Raw genomic sequence first — 16,652 nt, forward strand, 5'->3', positions numbered from 1 at the left:
ACCAAAAATTTGCTACCAAAATAAAAATGTTTAAAGCTTATCCTCAGTTTGAGCTCACTTATACTTATCTATAGGGAATAGAGAGGGAGAGAAAAAGTCAGAAAAGGTTGGGGAAGGGGAGTGAATGGAATAAAAAAAGAAAAGAAAAAGAAACTGGGGGTTTTGCTATGGTGAGTAATTAGCCCTTTAGCATCCCCTTTCTTCAGGAATGCTTCCTCCTGAGCTGGCTCTTTTAAATAGCTCCAGTCCTGGCTGCCTTTGTTGAGCTTGGAAATTGTGCACATATGAGAGAAATTAAGCCCTCATTTAACAGAGACACATGCCTGTCAAGTCCAGAGGAACAAAGGCTGGTCCCTGGGGGCTACTCAGCTCCCTGAGGCTGCCACTCATTCTGTTAGCAATGCTTACCCTTTACAGATTGTGTATAAAACCCAATAAATCATTTCATCTGCTCTGGTTAATATACACATGAGCCTGAGCCTTTCTTCAAAGTATTTTCTCTTTCGTGTGCAACTCCATTGGTTTTATGGGAAGTGACCTATGTTTTTTGAGTGCAGTGAGACTTTTACCATTAAACGGTAACGTTACTGTCTGTGTAGTAAACCTGAATCGTTTACTGTCAGAAATTAAGACATTTGATGCCACATCTATTTCACACAGGAAATGTTTTATTACTCTTTAATGGTCAATAATCATCAGTGTCTACTGAATAAATTACTAATATATCCAGGTCCTCCTAAAATGAGATCCAAAATATATGTGCATTTGAATTTATAGGAGAATTACAAAAGAAAATAAAAGGAGCCTGTGCTCTTTTTGATGATAAATTGGCTACTCTGTATAGAAAAAATTATTTTCTCAATAAAAACCAGGGGAAAGAAGATCAAGTTACACAAACTTTGTTTTATTTTTGTTTCTCACCCACTTAAATTGTTGGTTATTGCAACATGCTGTCTATACCAATCTGCATAAAATAAAAAAGAAAATACTCCACCTATTCAAAGTAGAAAAGCAGTAGCTGAAGCAAGCATAAAGCAAGTAAAAAATATTCAAAGACAATGTACTCCAATCTGCAAAAATCTCAAATGGACAGGAATATTATCTTCCTCAACTATCACTGGATAACACAGGGCATAATAAGATTTTATGAGAAAAATGCAAGCCACAATGCTCCCATTTCTACGAGAATCCAATGTAAACAGGGATTGATCCCACACTTCCAGAGTAGAGTGGCTGAGTGGAGCTAAACTGAATTACTCCACCTGAGGAAATGGCACCATGCACATTTTTCAAAAAGGGAAACTCTCGTTGACTTGAGAGATTTTGCTGAGATGGGAGTGCAATAGCAAGCCAAGTGATGGATCACAAACTAGTAAGCCTTACCCCTTCCTCCTCAGAAAAGGCAACAGCTAATGAGATTAAAACATTCAATATTTAAAAATAGATACTTTTCTTTTTTCCATTTTGCTATTTTAACAAACAGTCTGAAAGTGACATATTTCTCAAGCAATTAAGGTTTTCTTTTTATTTCTTTAAAACCACACAATAAAGAAGGCTGATTGTTCTGACAGCTTTAATCCTGATGCTGAGGAGCTCCAAGTAAAAAGAAACTGGTACAGCATGGAGTTTCCCTACTCAGCAGGCAGAGAAAAAGCAGGTCTGGATTTAATAAGTAAAACCAGATATAGGCAATGGTTATATGTTAAAGTTCTACAATTAATGGAAAACATCAGCAACCCAATGAGCTTGCATATCAGTGGTTTTTCTAAGAAGGTCTTTTCTCCAATCTTGTTTGATATTAATCAGCTGTACAACAGGCATAAAAGATTTGTGTAAAAATAAGTGATTGTTTATGCTCCTCTATCTTTGGAAAGAAAAACTGAAAAAAAGATACAGGGATTCCAAACAAACACTACTCCTATTACTATTTCATATTTACTTATGAATTAGCACTGATTCAGTGCCAAGAGTTCTCTGACAGGATAAAAGCCACATTGTGTTAGGCACGGTACAAACATACATAAAGACGCAGTCCCATATCCTGAAGAGCTGACAATTGAAAAAAACCTTACTAAGTATGGCTGTGCCTTCCCGTTCAAAAATGTCAACCATCAGTAAAACAAGTGATGCCCAGAGGGCCTTAAAATATGTCAAAATGCCCTAATGCAGTGTATATTAAAAACCACAGTATTACAATGAATTGCCTCATAAGCCATAGGTTTAAATAAAATATGACAGAGTTTCTTCACACCTAAACAGATGGGTAGTAGAAATTTAGTAAACAAACTATTTACTTGAAGTAAAAAGGCACTTAAGACAAATACATCTATATTATGTAACACATTGCGGACCTAAAGTAATTTCTGTAAACTTGCAACAACTCTACCAAGGTGCATTGAACATGTACATTAAAAAATTACACCTAGAGACCAATATTCTTTTACACCAGGGGCAGGCAATTATTTCAGACGAAAGGCCGCTTACTGAGTTTTGGCAAGCCATCGAGGGCCGCATGACAGGCAGCCAGGGGCAGATAAATAATCATTTTCTAAATTTTTTAGGGGACCTGTGGGCCGGATAGGATGGCCTGGCGGGCCACATCTGGCCTGTGGGCTGCATTTTGCCCACCCGTTTTACACTAATGTAAATCAGAAGTAACGTAGTGGAAAATGGAGGTATTTCACCAGTGAATTAAGTCAGAATTAAGTCCTTACAAAGAAAAGGGCTTATTCATACAAAGCACAGCTTTGAAAAACTAACTGAAGCAAATGGGTTCATGTTTTGTGTGAATAAGGACTGGGCTCAGAGTCAGGACCCTGGTACAAACCTCTTTGATATAAAAAGAAAGACTCCTACTAACTTCAACAAACTTTGGATCAGGCCTTCCACACATATCTTGGAATTTCCTGCTTGGTAGAGGAGCAGGATAATAAGGAAGCATCCTTATAAGCTTTGCTTTTATTCAACTTGGTCAATACCAATGAGAATCCAAGAAACTCCCAGACACTTCATTCATCTCATCTTTTGAGATCAAAATGCAACACACTGCCATGAAAACAAGGGAGAATATGTAAAGGTGTTACACACTATGTATGCCACTGACATAATACTTTAATAGGATATGCTGTAATTTCCTGCAATTAATATCTCAGCAGAGTTATAAAGGTCTTTTTCCAAAATTATAGCATTGCGTTCACAACAGTAAAATTAATGTTGTGTCAACCTTTCCATTATAAGCCCCTTTTTTCAGGGGTTTATAACTTGGCTGTAAAAATACACTCTGGCCTAAATCGCAGCATGCACGATCTCAGCTTAGAAGCAAAATTTATGGTTAAATTAAAAAACATTATTCGACTGATGTTTTTGGTAAGCCATGTAGATTTCTACCCATTTGAATGCCCAAGAGAATGTGCAAGGGACAGGCATGAAATTTAGGGACTAGTTTAAAATACAATTAGCCCTTCTTCCCTAATCCCCAACTAGAAGATTATTTATGAAAGGTGTGACCAAGAAACAATTTGCCTACAAGACCAGTGTACAAAGGAAGTTTCACAGCCGTGAAGGTTGCTATTTATCTGGAAAGAAAATATTTGGTCTCTAGCAGCTGCAGAACCCCATATTGTTGCATTCCACACTTGGCCATTTCCCAGGGGTGGAGTCTACACTTCCAACCACCTTGATGACCACAGGGCAAAATCAAACTCATGGGAATGATACCAGTATGCATGTCAGTTATGAAAGTGGGTGAAGGAGCAAGCAAATCCTTGCCCATCTGATAGAAACCTTTAGTTGGGGAAGAATGTTGAGGGTCTCCGGATAGGGAGATACAGCGTTTTCTGAGCCATTAGAGCATATTAAGCAAAGGGACATATGGATAGAAGATTATGATGGGGAAGGCTGGTCCAGTAGTTGAGGGAGATAACCTGAGAATTGGGAAACCCAGGTTCAGTTCCACCACACATTACCTGGATGGTACAGGGCAAGTCAGTTGTGGACAGACAAACAAATTATACCAACCTCAAAGGGGAGCAGGACTTGCAGTACAGCAGGCTCTCCATGGTAACTCTATCATACACTGTATCCTGCAGTAAACAGAAGCTAAATGTGGTAACCCAGGCCTATTTGTTACCCGCCCCAGCTCTGCTTTCACTTACTGAGGGATAGGAATGGACACATGGAACTTTTACCATGGAACAGCTTCCCTTCTTTTAACTTGGCATAATTTGTTCATCTATCTATATCCTGACAGTCTCTGTGCTTCATCAATAATATAGCGATAAGGGTACATCCTTGCAGTGCTCTTTTCAGGTAAGAGTAATACATTCAAGTTTATGAGGATACAATAGTAATGAGGGATTATAAATGGCTTAGAATGATTTCTTAAATGCAGAGCAAAAAGAAGGAGCATGAAAAGCTAGTCACCACCCTCACAACTCTCTAATGAAAGCAGGGTCCTTCCATACAAAGTGAGTCTCAAGGTGCAAAGGGATGCATACTCCCTCTTCCAACATGATTTCTTTTCAGCTTTGTGTAAATCAATAACATCAGTCTACCAGTCAGCTCAGTGGCTGGCCATCTTTTTTATCATCACTTGCCATTATTATTATTTATCAGTTTTATTATTGTTTACCATGTGATTTAAGCACATACTTATAGCAACTGTATTTCTGTCCTCACACTAATACGTTCGTCCACCTGGTCCACATTTGAAAGCATGACAGCGCTCATCCACCTGGTGAAACTTTCATCCACAAAATGAAAGATGACTGACATTCTATTTTTGAAAAAAGTTCCTTAACTAAAAAGCTCACTTCACAAATGCTGTGGTGCTGTGATGTGTCTCAAGATGGATTTCACACTTCACCCTCAACTGTGAAATTCTTTGCTTTTATTATTTGGTGTTACAACTTTAACGTTTTTTTAACATACTGTCATTTTGGGTGGGTGAATAAAATGAATTCAGCATTTCATAATGAGCCATTGTATACTATTTGCATCATTTATTTTCTTTTATTGAATAATTACAAAGTTCAAGCTAAAATTAATAACATTTTGTGGGAGTTACTGTACATGAACTAAGTACAGTGATGTCAGTGCATCCCTTTGGAATTCAAAAGATATTTCACTGTGTTATATCATGTGTCACGAAGTATATCAATTTTTATTTCCCATCTCTCAAGTATGGAATGCATACTGTGTAACTTCTTAAATTCTCAATATAGACATAATTTACACAAGCTGTGCAAATGCCTGACTTACACAAGATGATATATACAAGATTTATATAAAAGACTAGTTCTTTTAAACAAGAGAAACTCTTGCATATAACATAGCCAAACACCCAACTACCTCATACAATTTCTTTAAAAAAACCCCAACACTGTAAAGCACAGAACAGAATATAGTATAAGCTTCATGCAAGGGCCAGTTCTCCATGACTTAAACAGCAACTTTAAAATATCCCCAGTGGTATATAGTGCAATGTTGTTCAACTTCTCTTAAAGGCTTTCTTTACCCAGGGACTAGTTTTTGCTAGTGACTTAAGACAGAGGTAAATAAGCAGGCATACTACAAACACTTATCTACTTCACATCTGTATTTTTGTTTAAACAGTTTGAATGTTTACTGAATATTAAACTGGGGTTTTTTTTTGGGGGGGGGAGGGTTCAAAGTACTATACTTTTTCCTCTTATGGGTAAATAACTGCCTTTTATGGCTATATAATTACTTCATTTGCAAAACTAAGTAGATGTAAAAATGATTTTTCTTCCTAATGTGTTTCAGTAACACGTCTGTATTATTTGCCTACTTTTCATGATTTCCACAAATACTGTGCAACAAATTTGTCTTATAACTAGATTTTTATACACAGTTAATTGTAACAACTAAAAACCACTTTAAGCCTCTAGGTCAAAGTGTATATTGTCTGGTGAATTTAACATTTTATTGTAAGATTTCAAAAAGTACTTTACAATTTATCCTCTAAATGCTTTTGGCCTTTTTATGTGGGGGCTGCACTTCATCATTTTTCTTCCAAATACCTGCTTCTGCAGACAGAAACTCTGACCTCTGATATCATCACATTCCAGTGTGGACTGTGTATGTGGATAACCCCACAAATCAAGACTTTTCAATACTACCTCTCATTAACTATTTTCTTTATTCATTGTACACTGAAAAAGGCCATCACACTGCTGATGATCACAGAAAACTCCACGGTAAACATAACCAATTTCCAAGTAAAGGCCACCTTCCTATGCAATTTCTAAGGCAAAGTTACCTGATGAATTTAAACACAAGCCTTAATATAATTAGTTGTACCTTTTTCTTGATTCTGGGCCCAATTCTACAACATCTACTCATGTAAGTAATATTTAGGTAAGCAAGCAATGAAGCAGGGACTGTGTGAATAAGGATTGTAAGTGCCAATACAGCTTTGCAGGAGTGGGCCCTGCGGAAGGAAAGCAACTGGCCAAATTCAGCACCCAGCTACACGTTTCGATTTGTTTGTACAGGTGCAACCAAGGGTGGAAATTCGCTTTCTACATTTAAGAGAACACTTCCATTTAGGAAGGCTGATTTTGATGTTAATTAAGAGTTAATCTTTAATAACACAGCCAGGGGAAAGAGGGGTGGTGGAGACTGTATTGCCCAGAAGCAGTGCCAGAGGCATTCAGAGAGGTCCAATCTCTACCCAGCTGCTGGTTGCACTTGGGGGTAGAAGCTTGCAGGCCAGCCTAAAAGGATCTCATAGCTTGCTGGCCCCACCCTTTGGGTTGATACAGCGGTTGAGAAAGACCATGAATATTCTGCTCCGCAAAAGTGTGGGTGGATGCAGTAAATGGACTGCAGGGACTACTGTGATGCCAGTTAGGAGTGACCCCATAGCAGCAGCATATGTGGGTGGCAAATATTTGCTTGCTCCTCTGCAGCTGCTCAGAGACTTCTTGTAATCCTTTCCTAAACAAGCAGGGGTCAATTTTGTAGTCCTTACTTAAATAAAACCGTTATGGTGAAATCTTGGCTCCACTGAAGCCAATGGGAGCTTAGTCACTGGCTTTGCATAAGCCAGGACTTTACCTCTAGAAACAGGCCTACAAGACAGACTGAAAGAATTCAAAGGAGTGCTGACCATCTACAAGATTGACATACATCACCCGTAGGACTGAGAGCAACAGGGAGAGCTTGAAGCGAGGAGTAAAGATGGCTCTGCCACTCTATCCCCAAAAGCCACTGCCAATTTTAAAAAAAGGTATTGGAGGAGGAAAGTGGAAGGAAGGGCATTTCCTATCACTTTCTGCACCAAACTGAACTTAAGCAACAATGACATTTACTTGGGTTTAGCTCATTTCCACACATCAGATCACATTCAGCACCAGTGTACTAAAGTCTTATTCTTCAAGTCTGTTGAAATATCGCTTTCCAAAACATGTGTGCTAACATTTGGCCAACACCACCACAAGATCGTTTTATTAACTTGTAGCTCATTTCATAGACTGCTGCTCATGTTGCTAACATATGCTATTGTACCGTTTACTGCTCTATAATTAGAGAAGTCATATGAAAGGGATACACAAGGCTTAATTTTTGCATTAAATACAATTTGTTTAGATTCGGGTAGGAGAAATACAGCAGTTTAGAAGAAAAATTTACAGTGAAATTAGGAAAATATCAAGCAACTATTTTAACTATTTCAGGGGCGCTGTGCAAGACAAACTCAGCAAGAATATACTTTTAAGAATTACTCTTAGAGCCAAACTCAGAAGTTCCTTACCTTTAGATAAAGGTAAACCTATTTTAGATCAAGGTAAATCAAGGTCAGACTACAGGTCTGACAGGCCCCACATACAGTGTGACCTGTGAGTTTCCTCCATGCAAGAAGTGGAAAATAGAGAGCTGAGTTTTGGGTGAAAGCAGGGGAGGTGAATCTGGGCTCTGAAACAGCCAAGCTTTGCTTGGCTAAGGAACAGGCAGGGTGAGAGGTGAGGATTTAGCTGGAGTATCTATTATGGTATGGATCCACCACCTCACACTCTCCCCCTTCCCTAGCAGAAAGCTGCACTAGGGCTGTGGAAGTTACTCAAGCCATTAAAATGGAGCAGTGGTAATAGAGCAGACCAGCTCCGCCACCTGCAGGGATTCTCCAGCCCTCGTTGCCAACACAGAAATCCCCAACACCTAGAAACTACTTTGGCATGGATGCCAAAGGGCCAGGATTTGGGCTCTGATGGCTGGAGTAATTATGGAGTAAGCAAGGGTGTGACAAGCAAGGTTTGCACCCTGGCAAAACCCTGCAGGAGGGATGGGGAGGGCAGGGGGAGGAGCCACAGGTCCAAGAGTGGGAGAAAGAGGTGAGAGCACTGGAGTTTTACCCTAAACAGTCCCTAGCTGCTGTGGCTGATGCTGCAAGAGCAATGCTGCGGGGCTGCTCTTGCTGCTAAGGTTCAGACTCCACAGGGGTAGAGGACAATTTTGGCGCCCCTCCAAAGTCAGTATCACTCAGGACTGACGTCCCTCTCGCCCACCCCTTGTTTTGCTCTTAGTAAGAAGTCCCAATAAGGAGTTCAAAGCACAGCTCTTGTGAACACGAAAGGCCAACAGAGAACACAAAATTAAATGCGAAGCACTGCTTTCATATGCAACCTATTTCTATTTTCTCCATTTTCTTTAGTTCTGCTCCTCACCTTAGCTTAGTTTCTATCTTTTCTAACAAGGTTATGAGCTGGCCAATGTTAATCACAGATTTATAGCAAGTATGAGAGTTACCAGCACATAATAGCATTTTTTTCTTCCATGTGGGCTGCTACAACGGGGAAAAAGATGAATGTCTTAGTTTTGGAGCAATGCACAGTGCTAGACAATATAAAGTGAAGTCAATGGAATTTGGATCTAATTCAAATTCAGACCTGGAATTTTAAAGTAAATGTATCATTTGTACTATGAATTAATAAGTTACTCAGATAGTTTATTGAGGCACCACAACAGTTTACATGTTCAACCATAATAATCTTCGCTGCTTATATATTACAGTAGTTTTACCTATTCTTTAATCCAGAAACTTGGTTATTAAAATGTTTGATGCAGGCTATAATGCCTCTATCATTACTTTTTAAAGTTAATTAGATTAGATAAAAGAAATAATTAGATTTGCATTTTTATCCCAGTTTTAAACTTCCAAAGAAGATCACAACAGTGTGCCTGTGGGCAATTAAAAACAGCATACAGCAGTGAAATATATAAAGGGAAAAGAGAGTCTGTTTTTCCTGGCTATTTCATGATTGAAGATACAATTACAAAATATTTAAGGGTTTTCTGAAGCTAGGGGCTATTCCTAGACTTCTAAGCTTTGTTTATAACCCTCATTTTCTTTCAAGGGAGTATCTGATCCATGCACCGTGCCAATAGAAGTATCAAATTGCTTTCAATGGCTTTATTTTGGTCCTGTTCAGAGCTTGCTGGAAGGAGATCAGTTTCATGATCAATAACAAAATTTAAAAAAAGGAATATTCCCTTGTGCCAGAACAGTAGTCACTGCAATTGGTTTTTCCTTGTCAATGCTAAATACAGTTTACAAACAAAGACGTCCTAAGGCAGAGCAACTGCAAATTGACAATAGCTAGATTTCAGCTGGTGCATTTTCAGCAAGCTTACTAGTAAGAAGCTTAACCCATCTCCAAAAGGCAATAAATGAAAGGTCCAGCTCTTAAAATTGGAGGTCAATTAGATACTTAATGATGAAGCATATCTTTAAATATATTTCTACTATTATTATTCTAGCAAAAAATTAATTAACCAGGTCATGCAGGCCATGAAGGCTAATGTGGAATGTAATTATTCCTGATCTTTAGACACGCACTTCACATAAAGAGATAGTCCTTATTCAGCTCACCAGGTACCTGAATTGTCAGTAGTTAATCATGGATAAGGAGAGAGATTCGTTGGTTCAGCCTCTTAACTTTTAAGTATGATTCAAATGATTCATATTCAAGGGCAGCTTAAATAGTTGTAATTTTTATGTTACTATTCTTTTGTTTGTTTACTCTCCTGGTAATCATGTTCACTTATTTTAATAGAAATAGACAATGCAAGCTTGTTGATATTAAACTACACAGCATGAAAGTACATATTTAAAACTAGAACAAAATTACTATTAGAAATAATTTCTAGTGGCTCAATTAAAACAGAATACTTACAAAGGCAGAGGAACCCAGTTTTTCTATGCAAAGGAAAACTACTCCTGATTCAAACAGAAAAATAAATGCCCTGCAATGGCACCCCATATACTACTTTAAAAGGGAATAGGGGGAAGGGAAAGAGATGAAAGGGCTTTGGACAAGCTTTTCAAAATTGCTCATCTCCTCCTGTGACACTTACTACCAGATTTTAATAGAAGCCGAACTTCAGTGGGCTGGCCCCAATTGTCAATGCTGAGGTTTTTTTTTAACAGTTCTGGCCTAAGTTTAGGATTTATTCCAACAAAACCTGCACAAGTGGGAGTTGAGGCAGCAGTCGAAACTCCTCTGCACCTGTAGACTCTAATGGGTGTACTTCCTGAAGAATGCTTAGAGAACTGTGCTCAGAGTTTTAATACATTTGATTAATTTTCCTCCATCAACAGGGCATGGCTGGATCACAGACCTACACAGCAGGCTGGGTTCTGCAAAGAGCTGAAAGGTACCAGTAACATACTGGGCTCACTGGGAGACAAGGGCCAGCACCGTGCAAAGTTGTGCTTGATATTTGCTGGCAAGCCTCATGATTTCCATTCACTGAACTTGCACTTTTCTTTGTAAAGTAGTCTCTCTCAGCCCCAGGATGAGTTTCCTTAACACAACACTGATTGAGTAGGCTAATTTTTCCTTTACTGTCTTAAAGAAATGTGGTTCGAAGGATATGAAACAAATCACCCCCTAGCTCTAGTTTTTTTTGTCCAGCAGTCTTGTCTCCTTTGTAACTCCCCTGAAAACGATGAGAGATTTGCCTGCCTGCAGATGTAAGATCTGGATCTCAGTTACAGGCACCAGTTTTTTCTAATTCAATCATCTGTAGAAAGAACTTTATAAGAGTGCTGTTATAAATTACCTTTACACCAATCTAAATCTGTGGAATTTTAGGCAGTGTTAACGTTTGAAAAGTTTCAGGGCAGCTGCAGCGTAAGGGTTAATGCCCTCTCTCACCTACACAAATGTGACTTGCCACTAGAAGGCCTGGCAAGCAGCAGCTTGGCCAAGAGCCAGGGCTCTATCCTTTCTCTGGGAGTGGTGCCCTGGGGGTTAAGTGCAGCAAGAGTGCAATAGCATGGATGCCAGGGAAGCACGGCTCCCCAGGCTCTCCATGCTTTCACCCCACACATTGCTAGGCAGCCCTTTCCCTCTCCCTCCCAGGAATATGGGAGCCAGGAATGAAAGCCATGCTGCTCCCCCCACCGCCCAATTTTCCTGGCTAGGAGAGGCAAAAGCTTTCAAAGCTTTGTTCTCTGAAGGGAGGCCTGCATGCTTGCTCCCTAGCCAGGACTGAATTGGGTCTCCTGAGCTGCTTGAAGCCAGCAGTGGTGCCAGGTGGGTGGGGACCTACCCACTGGCAGGAAGGTGTTGGCTTGGGACCAGCCCCTGGACAGTAGAACTTGGGAAGGTGGGTTAAGAGGGGCTGGGAGTCACGCATCCAGGGATGCTGGATGACTGCAAATTGATTGCTTTATCTCTGTGGAACACGCCAACAATACCCTAGCTTGAGCTAGGCATAATGGCTCAAAGATAACCCTAGCCCCATGTGGCATACCTTTTAAGACGTTTAGAGGGTAATCAGCACAGTTTAACACATTTTAGTGCATGGACCCTCTCATCTTAAGTACCTTTAGAATGGTTTAAAGGTAACCCATAACATTCTTCATATAGAAAGGGAGGTAGGGAAAGCACTTGGAAGGAGGCATGGAGTTTCATGATATATTAGATACAGACTTTCTTCTGAAGATCTCAAAGCATTTTGGATAGGTTCACAAAGAATGGAAATTGACTCATCTGGCGTCTGATACTGAACCAGAGGTGGAGCGGGCAATACCTTGTAACTCCTGCTTCCTTGCTCTAACCACCAGACAACTGCCCCACCAAATCCATATGCAGAAATCATGAATTGTGAAGAAAATTAAATGAGCTCATCACTCCTGTAATGACTTGGTTTTACATGAAATAGATGCAATACACGAAGTATTTGCTGTTGGCACACCATTGATAAACTTGCACAGCACACAGTAATGAGGTAGGAATGGACAAATGATCTTTGAAAAGCCTACAGGAAATAAGCAGTTTGAAGTAATGGATATGTAAAAGGAGAATGGGCAATTGTTTTAAAAGGAGTCTTTCCACTTTTTGCTGCTATGCAAAGCCTCCTCCAAATTATTTCAAAATGAACCACATTCATTATAATATTAAAATAATTGTTTTAAAAACTATGCTGTGTAACTCAGAAGATTAGCAAAACATACAGGGTGTCTCATATGATGACAACTTTGCATCAGCAATTCCTTACCCCTGAATACTAGAGGAGAGAATGTACTGTACTTATTTCCAAGTAGCTGTGCCATGAATAGGCGTATGTCCAGATGGAACTGACACCTGTGCTAGTCACATTTTATCATCTCTTTTAAAGAGGGCAATATTATTATTGTTTTTCCCTGGATACAGAGCAAAGATAAGAACTCTCACCATTTTTCATCATAAATAGTCATCCCTGGCACAAAAGGGTTGTAAAAGAGGCTTCTTAAACTGACAAATGTGCACAGGTTAGAACTCTGTGCAGCCCAAATAAACTCATTTGGGCAGATACAGGCACATTTTAATGTAAAATTGTTTTCCCTTCAAGTCAGAGGGCCATTGTGGTGCTGCTTCATGGAGGCGACTTCTGTCACTAGACTGCAGTCTCTGCTACAAAGCACTTCATATATCCTGACAGAAGGGAATGCCAGAGGATCCATGAAGGATCACCTCTTTCAGCCTATCCTTGACTCACTCATACTTCATCAGCTTTCCTCAGGGGGTTTCAGGTTGCAGAAATGTTGCTTCCTCTCTCTCCCAGTTACACTACTGGAAATCCATTCAACAGCAAGGAAGCTCTCCCTCATTCCCAAACCCATGACAAGATAAAAGAGGAGATAAAGGCAACTAACTTCTCTTTCAGGGAAATCCTGGCTAACAAACAGGCAATAAAATTAGCAAGAACAAAGAAAGAAGAAACATTTGGCTCATGGCCATAGTAGACTAAGTAGGGTAAACACCAGTTAAAACAGAAGTCCTCCTGAATAATCCTAACAACTCACATTCTTCCTGTGAGACTACATGCATATTTGTCATGGCACCTGCCCAACAACCCTAATAACTGACAAGATGATCCTTGCAGGATGCTTGAGGGGAATATGAGAAGTCCGCTACCAGCCTGATCAATGTACGCAGAAGGAAAATTTCTCTCCTGATAAAATGCATTTATTAGATCTACCCTGTACATGTAAACGAGAATTATTCCAACAACATACTTTTCACTCAATAGACCTCAAATGATTTAAAACCATAGTCTAGGAACATCCTACACTATCTGAGCCTCCAAACCTAATGAAGCTTTTCCTTATTCTGGGAAAGGGTAGGGGAGAAACAAGTTAGCATGCACTGAAGGAAGAGGAATAGTCACGTGCCCCAACTAAAACCTTTGTTAACATCTGCACATAGAAAGGGGCACAGGAAGCAGGTAGACAGAAGGGAAAACCTCTCAGTCCCCGTGGAAGACAGCAGAAATTATGGCACTGAGAGGGGTAACATAAGTCGTGTGAGTGCTGTTGGCAAATTTGTGTGGTCGTGACATCACGTATCTAGGTTACAGCAAACACTATCAAGGCACAGATCCTAATTATTTTATTGCCACAGCAAAACCTTAGAACTTTGTCTTAAAAATCAAGAATGCAGTCAGCATCAGAATTAATCCCAGTGCAATAAGTGAAACTGGGAACACCAATAGCTACTGGAAAGTACGGTGTGAGGACATAAGCATCACCATCTCTTTGTAATGTTGCAACCAAATCAGAAAGATTCCACAATGAATCTCAGAAATATCTGTGGATTTTATCTCCATAAAGAAAATAGCAACCTGGTACTCAAGTAACATTCTTTTTCACATGGCCATACACTTGATAGCATATTAATGATTCCTTCTTTTAAAAAAGATCTTTCACATTTTCTAACCATAAAAAAGGTTTACAATAGCCCTTTAGGAAACTTATGAATGTTACTTTGACTTTTTTTTGCTGTAAGTTCACCAAATACAAAAGGAAACCTGGTTCTGAACATATTCCAAAGTAGTGTATCCATAAACCATTCCTCTGGCAAGCAAGACTATGTGAGGTGCCAGCACCATCACGTCGGGTCTAAGCCCCCTCCTATTACCAAAATATATTTCTTACCCTACCATGACCATCTGGAAGCTCATGAGGACTTCTATGGACTTTTTCTGATTGGTGGTCTGAAAATAGTGCCATTCTGTTAGTGTGCTAGAGGCCAATTACTAAAACAGAGAGAAAACCTTGGAAAAAGAGCTAGTTGAACTGCTAAACCTCCCAGGGCCGGTAATATGAAGTAGGAGTATTTTCACTGAGACTTGCCAATGTTCTGCCATATTCAGAAAACGTGACTTGTGCCACTATGTCAGTTTTGTATGTTCCACCTCCCATCTAAAGTAACATTTTAAAAGAAATCTTTTGTGAATAATTGTAATTCGATAATCAAAGGGCAGCCAAAGAGATCATGCTAGGTCATGGAGGAAAATGACCAGGACAGCCACTATATCCTAGTGATTCTGAGCTTTTTTGCCAGAAAGTTAGGACTTCACCTCAAATGCTTCAGAGGGCTACAGCATCATAACTTGGAAGTCCACATATGTCAACATATATTTTTAGTTAAAAGAAATGTTTTGGTATGCATTCAACAACTTAACATCTGTGAAAATGCACGTAATGAAATAAGAAGAAATTGTTGTTACAGAGGCTATTAGGGCTGTGCGAAGCTTCAGTCGCTGATTTGATTCAGCTGAGATTTGGCCCAATTCAGCACCCAAATCTCCAAATCCAAATCAAATCAGGAGACCATTTAATTTCCTTGAATTGAATTGGAAACTTCCAAATTAATTCAGAGAGATTTGATGATTTGAACATAGACACAACTTTAAATATTTTTTCTACATACCTCAAGGTAGCAGGCAGCTCATGAACACTGAGATGGTGGGGCAGATGGAGTGTCCCATAGGAGCAGGGGGGCGGGGGTCCCCAGCATGCTCAGTGGCAGACCCAGAAGTGGACTGAAAGTAGTTCCAGTCCACTTCTGAGTCCACTGCCGAGCATGCGGGAACCCCCACGCTCCTTTGGGACACTCCATCCGCCCCACCATCTCAGCATTTACAAGCTGCTCCTGGTACGGCGAGGTATGTAGAAAAAAACCATTTAAAACTGTGTCTACGGCTGAATCGCCGATTCTCCAAATCAGCATCGAATCTTCATATTCAGATTTGGCCAAATAGAATCGGGGCAGTGATCCAAATCAACTAATCAAATCACTGTCTCCCAAATCGAGCCAAATCCAAATCTGAATCAAATACGGCCTGCTTTGCACACCCCTAAAGACTATCTTTGTGTTAGTCCTTTGTGAAATATTAAAGCCTGTTCATTTTAGAAATAGTAAAGTCCATTTCTTCTGAAATGAGACTATTTTCTGAAATATATTTACTTGTATTTCATATTTGAAGTTATTTTTTCCTCTTAGCTTTTATGCCAACTGAAAAAGATTTTGTGTGTATTATAAACTGATTAATAATCTTAAACTGATGCTAACTGTGTTGAAAGTCAGGGCTGTAAAAGATGTAATATTTATTTCCCTTAACTATGTTAACTATTTTATCTCCAGCTCTAATTCCCAACCAATATAATGACATAGCCTTTTCAAAACTACCTTCCACCAATAAACAACAACAATGATGATAACATTTCACAATTCTTTGTCTTCCAACCCCCAGGAGTCAAAGCAGTTAATAAATGTTAATTATATCAATTAAAGTCCAAACGAAATAACTATGGTACTGTATATTTATAAAGCAACAGGAAAACACTGGGGTTTGGAAAAAGAAAGGAATACTTTCACCTTCAGCCAACTAAAACATAGTGGCTAGCTGGATAGCAGGGATGAAGGCAAGCAACTTGCACTGATCCACTTGATGCCACCAGTAACTGGCCCCACAGCAACCTATCAACTGTGACTGTGACAATTTAAACTGAAGACCAGGTTGACTGGAAGGCATCCAAGTAGAACATGCAAGGAAAAAAAGACAGTAGGGTCAGTAGGCCCACAAGTCAGCAGTACCTGAAAGCTGTCAGTTGGTTGTTCCCCTGCGTGTGTCAGAGAGAGGGTCTGATTACATAAAATCAAGCCATGATTTACCGTTGAATGAGGTTGCTATGAGGTTGCTTTCAAAGTATTTCAACAGGTACATACCTGTCTGTAGGTCATGGTATAGTAGCAGTCCCTTGGATATTAGAGTGGGTATCAGTGCCTGGGTACCTGCTGCTGTCTCAGTATAGGTTTTGGGGAAAGGGTTTTTTCCTGCTCTGTCACAGTTGGCTTTGG

At 39.6% G+C, this 16,652-nt stretch overlaps 1 protein-coding gene across 6 annotated transcripts in view; it reads right to left on the reverse strand.

Moving 5' to 3' along the window:
• The window catches only part of SOX6 (SRY-box 6), a 489,331-nt gene that overhangs the window by 232,655 nt on the left and 240,024 nt on the right, over positions 1-16,652 (reverse strand). The gene's annotated exons all lie outside the window — the stretch shown is intronic.

Source organism: Gavialis gangeticus, unplaced genomic scaffold (genome assembly GCF_001723915.1).
Source record: "Gavialis gangeticus isolate Ggan-Ray unplaced genomic scaffold, GavGan_comp1, whole genome shotgun sequence".
Classification (NCBI taxonomy): Eukaryota; Metazoa; Chordata; order Crocodylia; family Gavialidae; genus Gavialis; species Gavialis gangeticus.